General features: G+C 48.9%; 1 long non-coding RNA gene across 1 annotated transcript; it reads left to right on the top strand.

Annotated features, from left to right (window-relative positions):
* Nucleotides 1–10,316: 10,316 nt before the first annotated feature.
* On the top strand, nt 10,317–10,845 carry LOC124658226. The gene is made up of 2 exons (XR_006989079.1): nt 10,317–10,369; nt 10,494–10,845. It is a non-coding gene; the product is annotated as an uncharacterized LOC124658226 (long non-coding RNA).
* Nucleotides 10,846–11,159: the final 314 nt, after the last annotated feature.

The following is an 11,159-nucleotide window of genomic DNA, read 5'->3' as shown; positions in this document are numbered from 1 at the left end:
GATGTCGTTATTAATTCATGTAAGAGGTTAATACTAAGAGTAATTTAGGGATACTTGAATTATAGTAAAATACAACCTTGAAATGGTGTCAAGGTGTTTTTAAAGTCCAAATGCATTAATGGACTTATTTTCATTATTGAAAATAATATGTGTGATTTAAATCATTATTTAAATCATCAAATTAAGACTTATTCTTCTTTTTCTTCAAAAATTCTCTTTGATATTTTATTTAGATAGAGAATTTTATGCTGATTAATTTTCATATTTTTACTTATTTTTTTAGAGCTGTATTTTATTTTCTAAAATTCTTGGAAATTCTCATTTAAATGGGTATTTTGGAAATGTCCAAAATACCCCTCGGGCTCCACTGTCGGGCGGCCGAGCTGGTTAGGTTGGACCAGCCCGGTGGGCTCGGTCCAACCGACCCGGTCGCTCGTCGCCCCCTCGCGCTCGAACCCTAATTATCTTCTCGCTACGCGGCGCGCGCGTCGCCGCTCCCTTCGCCGAATTGTTCCGGCCGACTCCGGCCATCGCCGCCGGCGAGATGCGGCGCATCTGATCCGCCGTTCGACGGCGCTTCAGATCCACCGCGCCGATCTGTGTTTCGCCGCTTCCTCGACGCGTCCCCATCGTCTTTGCTCGCCTGCCGTGGTGTGCTGCGGCGAGTTCGCCGCCGCCGATGCTCCTGATGCCGAGGCCGTGTGCCTCGCTGTGCCTGCGCTGGAGCCTCCGCGCTTCGGCGACCGCCTGGCTTGGCCATGGCTTGGCGCTGCCGTGGCCAGGCTGTGCCGCCGTACCGCCATGGTGACGCCGTCGCGCTGCTCCAGGTTAGTACGCCTCCATCTTCTCCCTTTCTTCCTCCTCCTCTATGTCATGCTCTAGTTACAAGTCTGCCTCTCCTCATGGAGATGCTGGCACTGCCGTGCTGTTGTTGCTTCTGCGCCCCTGTGTGCCTTGTGCCAAGCCAGCCCTGGTGCTGTGCTAGCTGCTGCTATGCGTATGCTGCTGCTGTGCAATTGCCATGGATTCTGGCTGCTGTGCTATGCTATTGTGCTCGTAGCTTGCTTGTTGCAACTCATGAACTCTTGCTCATGAGCATATTGTGATGCTTTGCTTTATTCATTTGTTACTGCTGCTGCTATCTTGCTCCTGACTCTCCTGTGTGAGCAATTACTACTCCCTGGCTTGATCATGGTGCATGATCATTGCCTTTGGCAAGTGCCAGTGCTCCTGGTGTGTTATCTCTGTGCTATAATTCATGATCATGCTCAATTGAGCATTGTTACTGACTTGGCAGCTCCATCCCTTGATGGAGTGCTTCTGGATACAATTATAATGCTCTATTCACTTATCTATGATGCAATTGTTCAATTATATGGTTAATTTATTTATCTGGGCCATGTGATGATGCTATGCTAGACTGTGGTGACCTGTAGCAAGAGCTAGTGATGCTCTGATGATCAATTTATAATTTCTTGCTTGTGAGCAAATGTATGCTCTTCACTGTGACTCACTGATGCACACCAGTCTTTGCTTGTGCTTCATACAGGTTTAGCCTGTGTGTGCTGGTGCTTGTCTAAGCATCAGTGGATGCTTGCAATGATCCATTGGGTCATCAGCAAGATCCAGTGCATCATTAGCTTGCCTGCTTCATTTATCTGCTTAGTTTGCCTTGATATTTGGATATCTGATGTGAACTGCCTTGCAGTGATGATCATATAAGCGGATTTGGTTAGAGCTAGAAGGATGCCAACATCCGTTGGGAACCCCGGCTCCTTTTGAACCCATCTGGGTGATGATATTAGTGCATGGCTTCTCTGTGGAATTTGGTATAGTGGTTGAGGTGGCCCTGACAGCAATTCCTTGCTGTTAGGGTAGCTCCCACATGTGTTGGCTTGCTGTGATTTGGGGAATATATTACTGGAAGAATCCTTGTGGTTTTTTCCAGTTTCCTTTGATGTTGATAAACATGAATAGACACTTGATAGTCTATCTGTCTGATGGTGTAGTGGCTATAGGTGCTAAGTGAAACTGACTAGCTAGATAGGATTATCCCTTGTTGGATTTCTTTGATTATGTCACTGGTTTGGCATAGCCAATGTTCCCAGGGTGCTTTCCTATTTGTTTCTCTCTTGTTCACTTGCACCATTTTGGCCAGTAGCCATATGATGACTCACATATAGGGTTTCTACCCTTGTTGGTGTGTTGGAGATCATGCTTGTGCAATTTATGAACAAAACCATCTGGTTTGTTCATGTTAAGGTGTATACCTCACTCCAGCTCCTAGAAATAGTGTGTTGGTGTAGAGGTTTTGCTTCGTGCTTGACTTCTTAGCTTGCCCTGCTCCTCCTTGTGGCTTGTGCTTGATCTACTCCATGGTTTACTTCTCAACAGAAGCAGTTCCTTGCTTGAGCTGTTCCTGGATGAGGGTTCTAGCTATGTGTTCTTCCTGTTCTAAGTGTTCTTGCTCTCCGATGACTTACCAAGTCTGTCATGTCGATGAATGAGCTAGGGTTTGGCTCTGAAAAGTTTATATATGATGCTCCCTTACTCTCCCTGGTCGACACCTCTTGCTTGTCACTTTGGTGACTCTCCCAGGCTGTGCATGTGCTGGTGGACATGCATACTGCCTTGTGAGCTGCTTGTGTAGTTCCTGGTTGGAACTTGGTCCATTTGGTGGATCAGCTCGGCTGATCTTGATAATATCCTCTCAACTTCACATTTTCTTGCTAACCTGCCAAGTGGCAATGCCACTTGGCATAACACTTGTCTTTGTCTTTGTTTGTGTGATTACAGGGAACAATGTGATGTTCTGGATGAAGATCAAGATCCTTTTGGCAAGATCTCCATGATGATCATCTTGTGTAATTTAGGATAGATCATTCACTTGTAATTTTTCTTTATTTTCTTTCTTCTATTCTGCCCATTTATGTAATGTGTTGTATTAATCATTTATTTCACTTGTGAATATTGTAATGACAATGTAAATTGTGTGATGATCAATAAAGCTCAAAGTTTTCTTTAATGAGCTTTACTTTATTATAATTGTTCATATTGCTTATTATTGTTTATTTACTTAATGAATTTCCTCATAATTGAATTATTTAGGGTTATTATTTAATGTTTGAATTTGAAATTCAAATTCAACATTGGTTTAAATTCAACCATGTCACTTTTCAAGAATTCAATCATGCAACTCTCCCCTCTCTTCTTAAAACCCTAAACTAATGAAGTGAGATGCAAGTTTGTCGCACTCTCGAAACCCTAACCCTGTAAAGTGTCGAGAGAGAAACTTGTCCCCCTTCGATGCAGTTTTTGTTTAAAAGCACGAAATTTCCCCAGAATTTACTATGCAATGCACATCCCTTTCTAAAATCTACCCCTCGATCGTCTCTAAACCTGGGACATTACATCTCTTCTCCTTCTTCTCACTTGATTTCTCCACAACGGGAGCCTTGGCTTGATCATTCTTGGGTAGCAGCCTTTCTTCAAGTCGAGGAAGACCTTGAGCTTGGCCTTGAGGAAGACCATGAGCTCCATCTTGAGGCAGCTTCCCTTGTTTCTTCTCGCCAAGTGTCTTCTTCTTCAAGGGGCACGATCTAACATGATGCCCTTCAATCTTGCACTTGAAGCACACAATCTTGGCGGGGTCCTTCACATGCCCATGGCCCTTCTTCCGCTTGTGCGTGGTGGACTTGTTCTTGTTGTTGGAGTTGAATCCAAGTCCACTCTTGTCTTTGGGGAATTGCTTCCCTTCATGACCCTTTACCAAGTCCTTCTTCAAAGAAGTGACTTGGGCCTCGAGCTCTTCGATTTCCCCTACATGGTTAGTAACAACACAAGTACTAGAGGAAGTGGAAGCTTTATTGTTAGAGCAACAAGGCAAGGTATGTAATTCACCACAAGATATAGCAATAGCATGGGTGGGTGAATTACTAGCACTAGCACATGGAATTGTAGAACAAGGCATAGAAGGTAGTTCACCACAAGATAAGTCAATAGCATGAGTGGGTGAACTAAAAGCACTAGCACATGGCAAAATAGCATTTTGAGAAGTAGTGCTAGTACTCACATGAGGCTCACAAGTTACCTTTGACACGATAGCCTCATGGGCTAACTTTAGCAAATCATGAGAGACTAGAAGATCATCATAGGAGCTAGAAAGCTTTCCATAATTTTCTTCCAATTTCTCATAATTGCTTGTTAGCAAAGCAAGTTGAGCCCTTAGCTCAACATTCTCCTTCAAGATGGAGGCTTCACAAGAGGTAGAGTTAGTAGCACAAGCATTATCAATCATAGCACAAGGAGAAGGCAACTTAGCAAGCTCTATTAGGTTGAGAGCCTTAAATTGCTCATGTGACTCGGTGAGTTTGATGAGCTCACTGTCAATAGCCCTAGAGCTACTTTTGAGAAGCTCAAAATCCTCAAGGAGTTTAGCATGAGCACTTACTAGCTCAACATTTTTAGTTCGAAAATCATGTGCCACGTCTAAAGCTCTATACGAGATTCCTTTACCATAAGTATCTTTAGAGCAAAGTTCTCCTCAAGAGTTTTATTGGTGGTTTGTTGTTCTTTAAGAGCTTCACTAAGAGTTGCAATCTCGTTTGCATACTCGCGCTCATGCCCTTCCATTTTCTCAATAAGTTTTGTGCTCTCAATGGCAAAATCCAAGATTTTCATGAAGTTAGAGCAAGAAAATTTCTTATCATGAAGAGCATGGAATACTAACTCACCCATCATGTTTAAGGAAGCAACATTAAGTTCTTCCATATCATCATCCTCATCATCACTAGATATATAGGGTTCCAAGGAAGGAGATACCTTAGAAGCCTTAGCCATAAGGCAAGTGTGGGAACCATGAGATGATGAAGAGGACGAAGTAATTGAAGCCCCATCCAATATCTTGTCTTGGCCCATAGTATCCTTGGTTCCCTCTACATTATTAGTCACACAAATACTAGAGGAAAGCAAAGTATGTTCATTATGGCAACAAGACAAGGCAAGCACATCATCATGGGATGAAGACATGCAAGGACTATCAACACTAGCATGTAAAGCATTTATAGTGCTATAAGTGTTCAAGTCCATAGATGAAACGTTGCAATGGGATAGGGATGAAGAATCATCAAGAGAAGGCTCACCATCAACAATGCAATGTTCATCACCACTCACCATATCATTACCTTGTGTCTTACCACACATTGGTGAAGTGGAAGGAGTGTGATCATCCTCAATGGTCTTGGACCCACCATATGTATCTCGAAGCTTTGTCCAAAACTCATGAGCACTCCGGAAGGGCGCGATGGAGGAAATCACTACATGACTCACAACATGGCAAAGCACTTTAGTAGCTTGAGCATCTAGATAAGAGTTTTTCTTCTCCTCAAAAGTTGGATTTTGTGGATCCTTAGGAGGAGAAAAACCCCTATCAAGAATTTGCTCTACATGTGGGTGCATGCCCCTAAAATAATCAAGCATGTAGAATTTCCAAGCATCATAATTAGTGCCATCAAATGTAAAGGTGGAAATGTGCACTAATCCTCTAGCCGACGTCATACTCTCTAGGCGGTGAAGCCCGACAAGATAAGAGAGCCCTAGCTCTGATACCAATTGAATGTACTAGGACGTCGCCTAGATGGGGGGGTGAATAGGCGGTGTATAAAAACTTCTACTTGAGAGCTAAACTAGGCGGAATAAAATTACACATGTGTTTACTAGTTTAGCTCAAGGCCTATCAACTAGGGGTTTGCCTAAGTGCTCCAACAACCTATGCTAGCATGATGAGCAACAAGGTGATAACAAGATAGGTATAGCATCAAGCATGATAGATATCACAATGTAAAGTGCATAGGTAAAGGAGCTCGGGTTGAGAAGTATCCGGTGCACGAGGAGACGACGATGTATCCCGAAGTTCACACCCAAGGGTGCTACGTCTCCGTTGGAGCGGTGTGGAGGCACGAGGCACTCCAAGAAGCCAACTAGGGCCACCGTATTCTCCTCGAGCCTTTCCACCAAAGGAAAGCCTCGATCCACTAATGGACACTTGAGGGTGGTCACCGAACCCGTACAAGCTTGGGCAAACACCCAAGTATCACACTTGAGGCAACTCCACAACAAGGAGGCTCTCAAGTACACGGCCACAAGAGGCTACAACACACCACCAAGCCACCAAGATGCTAATGCGCCACAAGAGGCTAACACACTCCACAAAGGCCACACCGCCACAAAGACCACCACGCCACTAAGACGATAAGATCACTAAGGTTACAAGGCCACAAAGGAGACACGGCGCCACAAGAGGCAACACGGCCACTAAAGGCAAGATGGCCACTTAGGCAAGATGGCCACTAAGGCAAGAACACCACTAAGAACGAACACACACTCTACGAGATCGAAACCCCGGAGAGAACTAAAACCGATGCACCTAATGCAATGGCTAAGAACACCACTAAGATGCCGAAGTTCTTCTCTCCCAAATTCCAACAAAGCTACAAAAGCTATTGGGGGAATAAGGGAGGAAGAACAAATATGTGGAGAAACACCAAATAACTCCAAGACCTAGATCTAGCAAGATCCCCTCACTTGGAGAGGGATTCAATTGGTGAAGCTCTAGATCTAGGTCTCCTCTCTCCTTTCCCCCAAAAATATGCAACAAATAGTGGGAGGATCAAGAGGAGGAAGAAAGAACTCAAGGTCAACAATGGAGGAGAGAGAATGGAAGGGAAGGGGTAGTTGGGTCGGAGGTGGAAGAGTGGTATAAATAGGGGCAGCAAAATATAGCTGTTGGGGCTGAGAAAACGGTCAGATTCGCTCCAAAGCGGTACTACCTCTGTGCAAAGCGGTACTACCGTTTTGCCCAAAAACCAGATCTGAAAAACGCCCCAAAACCGGTAGTACCACTCAGTGGAGCGGTACTACCGCTTGTGCTGAAAGTGCTGAACCAAAACTGAAACGCAGAGAGAGAAGAGCAGTGGCAGAGCACAGCATGCGGTATGGAGGCGTGGGGCCAGCGGCGCGACAGCCAAGGCGCGGGCGGAAGCAGCACGGGGTCAACGCCACGATCTCCCGCGGGATCGAGCGGAAACGCGCCGCGTGCTCGAGGCGTGGCGAGCGGGAGCGAGCAGCGGCCTGGTTGCGCGCATGCGTGCCTGGCGCGCGGTGGTGGGCCAAGGCGCGGGGCGGCCCAGGCGGAGAGGAAGTGGTGCGGGCTGAGGAAGGAAGAAGAAAAGCTGGGCCGGTAGTACCGGCCCTGGTACCGGCCTGGTACCGTAATTGGGTTATGGTACTACCGGGCTAGTACCGGCCTGGTACCGCTTGCGATCCAGTAAGCCAAAACACGCGTGCGGTATTTAGGCCGGTACTGCCCGCGGTAGTACCGCCCGTCCCATATGCTGTTTCCTTTTCTTTTTCAAATAGAGCATACGGAAAACGCAATATCTTGAGCTAGGAAGATCGGAATGACATGAAACCAATTTCATTGGAAAGAGGGCGACAAGAGATACCTTCTCACATGATGAAATCATGCAAAAGAGTGAGTGATGATTTTCTCAAGGTCATAGAGGTGTAACCTCTCAATACGGTATATCGGGAAAATCATCACTCTCGCACATGCAACATGCGATGCAACCGAAATCCGTTTCATGCATAAGAACCAAGAAGAACCAAGAACACGATGCAATGCTTGCAAGGTTTGAGCTCTCTCCGATGATGCGACACTCACTATCCTATCGAGCACAAACCTAGTCCTTGCGCGTTCTTCTCGAGTCGGCAAGCTCCGTCTTCATACTCTTCATGATTGTACATGCCACCGTCTTCCTTCAACATACACGCCACCGTCTTCTTCCATCTTGTACGCACACCACCGTCTTCATCCATCTTCAACGCCATCTTCTTTCTTCATATTCTACGCCGTCTTCTCTCTTCATCTTCAACACCGTCCTCGTCTCTCTTCAACACCATCTTCATTGGTCTTCTTCATCGTACTCGATCTTCTCCATCTTGCAACCTTGAATCCAACACATGGCTATGGACTTGACCTAAGATATATTCTCAAAGCAATCGTTAGTCCATAGGGATTGTCATCAATTACCAAAAACAGACATGGGGTAATGGACATGTTCTTACAGAGGCCTTGTAACTGGTCGAAGATGTCGCTGTGCTGCTGCAGGAGGTCGGCCAGGAGAGGATGCGCCTCGTCAAGTGCGGCCGCCATCAACTGAAGCTGCGGGGTCGCGGTGCCGGAGCAGCTGATGCCCGTCCACTGAACGCGACGGCCGCCCTCGCGCCAGAAGATGAGGGACAACACGTCGAGGTCCCAAAGGATGGGTCCTAGTGTGGACAGGAAGTCGACGCCGAGGATGAAGTCATAGCATCCCAGGTCGATGCCGACGCAGTCGATGGAGAAGGGCTCGTCGCCGATGAGGACGGGAACCTGGCGCGCCACGCGGCGGTCCCCGTTGGCGACGGTGACGCTGAACTTCTCTGCGCCCGTTGGCTGGAGGCGAGGCGGCGCATGGCGTCCCTAGATAGGAAGTTGTGCGTCGAGCCCATGTCCACAAGCACGGTGAGACGCTCCCCGTGGATCATCACCGGAAGCACCATCGTCTTCGCCGTCTTGATGCCCACCATGGCATGAAGGGAGATGACAAAGGCGGTCGCGTCGACCGGCCCGTAGGTCGTGACGTCGGCCTCGGAGAGTCTGGTGGCGTCAAGCTCCATGGTGAGGGCCTCCACCTCCGCGTCGTCGACAGTCTCCAAGTAGAATAGACGGGAGCACGTATGACCCGTCGCGTACGGCTCGTCGCAGTTGAAGCACAGTCCCTTACGGCGCCGCTCGAGCTGCTCGGCTGACGTCAAGCGCTGGAAGGTACGTGTCGGCGCGGGGGTGGCTGCAGCAGCGGTCGGCAGGGCGGGGCGCGTCGGGGTGGCAGTCGCCTGTGCGGGGCGGGTCGGGGGGTGCGCGCTGCGGCCAGGGAACGCCTGCTGCATGGCGTTGGCGCTCTGCTCGTATGCGCACGCGTAGTACATGGACGTCTGCAGGTCCTGGGGGTCGTACATCTTGATGTTGACGCGGATATGGTCGGGGAGGCCGCCGACGAAGAGCTCGGCGCGCTGGCGAGTCGTGATGCCAGGCGCATGGCAGGCCACCGCCCACGGAGGCATCCCGCCCTCGTCCTGCTCGAGGGCGTAGTACCACGTCTCTGCGGCGCCACAGAGCTGGTACGAGGCGATCCATGTGCGGTCGGATGCCATGGTCCGCTGCCCCCTGAAAAACTGGTCTCACTGATTGAGCCAGTTCAGGGGGTCGACGGTGCCGTCGTAGGTGGCGAACTCCAGCTTGGTGAAGCGAGGCGGCTGCTGCACGTGCGGCGAGGCCGTATAGGCGCCCTCGTGGTGACCCATCGTGGCGGGAGGAGAGTACTGCGGCACCATGGAGCTCCCGACGTGTGGGTCAGTATACCCGCCGAACCCCCCGAAGGTGGTGGCGGGCGGCTGCAGCACCGTCGGCTGTGGCGGCGCTGTCGTGTAGGTGGGCGTGTCGATCCACGTCGGCAGCGGGGATGGCGACGACGGGAACCTGATCTGGGTGACCGGGAGTCCCTGGGGCGTGACGGTGGCCGGTGGTGGTGGCGCGAAGGACGCAGCCAGCGGGGGCGGTGGCGCGTAGGGAGCCTGGAGGAAGGTCCGGAGATTCGAGACCGCCAGGGTGAGGTCGCGGATCGCCGACGACATCTCCGCCGGAGAGAGGACGAGGGCCGCGTCGGTCGCCATGGCTGCGGTGCCCGAGGCGGGCGGACCCGAGGTGGCCGCCGGCGGCGGCTGGAGCGGCGGCGGCGGCTACTGCGAGGTGGCGGTGGCCGCGCCGGTGGAGGCGGTGGCGGTGGGGAGGCCTGAAGAAGTCATCGAACCAAAGCAATCTGATACCAAATTGGTAGAGACTACGGTTCTACCAGGTCTCGGGCGTAGATTATAGGGATGGAAGTGAGAGCGGTGAGGCTGGAGGCGCAAACGCCGGCGGCTGGGGCCGTCGCTGCGAGAGGGAGGAGGCGGTGGCTAGGGCAGAGTGCGGCTAGGGTTTGGGGCTCCCGTCTCCTGAGGGAGACGACAACAGTATATGTTTATTGTCTGATTATAATTGAAGGGGTACATGTATTTATATAGGAGGACAGCTCCTCTAAATCCTAAATAACTTAGGCTAAGCCCCTAATTCGGCCCACTATTGGGCCTCTTCCGTGTATACTGGAGCCCTACCATAACAGTTTCTTTAACTGAATAACATCAACTAAGTTAAGTAAGTGTTATATATATTGCTGCCATGTTTATAGCACCCCAGATCCACGCTGGTGTGACACGCTTCCAGATCGATATGGTATGCAACGTTTCATAATGCTACCTTAATAGAAATAGGTGACATGCAAATAAGCAATGTTCTTGCACTGATTATGCGGAAACCATTGTTTGTGATAAGTTTCTATTGATATTTCCTCTGGCAGTCAAAGTACCCTATCTTGGCAAGGCTTCAAGCAGCTTACAATGAGCATCCTGCATTTCAAGCCGCACTTCCCAAAAATCAACCAGATGCACCTCCATCACAGTAATCAGGACTTCGATCGAGCTACGTACGACCGATCGAGAAATAATTCTAGTAACAGCTTGCAAGTGTTTTCAGTGTATGTCAAGATTCTACGCTGTACTAGCAGTACACCGCATGTAACTTCAGAATTAGGTGCCCAGTGTAAGCAAAGTAGTATGGAGGACTGACAATGGATGAGCTTGACGCGTTGCTGTAAAAGTAAATAAATGCAATTTCGTTTTTTGAACTTAATAAATGTAATTAGTGATATGTGTGTAAAATTCTGTTCTATCATGTTAGGAACCGATATCTCAGTGATATCGGTGCAATTAAATCATATCAAGTGCCTTCTGTTTATATATAGGAGATTGAGGCCATTATGGTGAAGATTGTAAAATGGTTCATTACCTTGCAATCAGCTATTTACATGATATACGAGGCAGAGGTCCATGTGTGTCCTCGGACGCGGGTATCCTTAACTCCCTCTCCTCACGCACTCCTTTCTCTAATACAGTTGTCGGTGATGGTTCCTCTCTCCCGTCACCGCCTCAGGCTCTACCTCTCTCACTTTTTTTTTTTCCTATTC

Source organism: Lolium rigidum, chromosome 5 (assembly GCF_022539505.1).
Source record: "Lolium rigidum isolate FL_2022 chromosome 5, APGP_CSIRO_Lrig_0.1, whole genome shotgun sequence".
Taxonomy (NCBI): domain Eukaryota; kingdom Viridiplantae; phylum Streptophyta; class Magnoliopsida; order Poales; family Poaceae; genus Lolium; species Lolium rigidum.
Note: the sequence above shows the minus strand (reverse complement) of the source record. Positions and strands in the feature narration are given on the sequence as shown.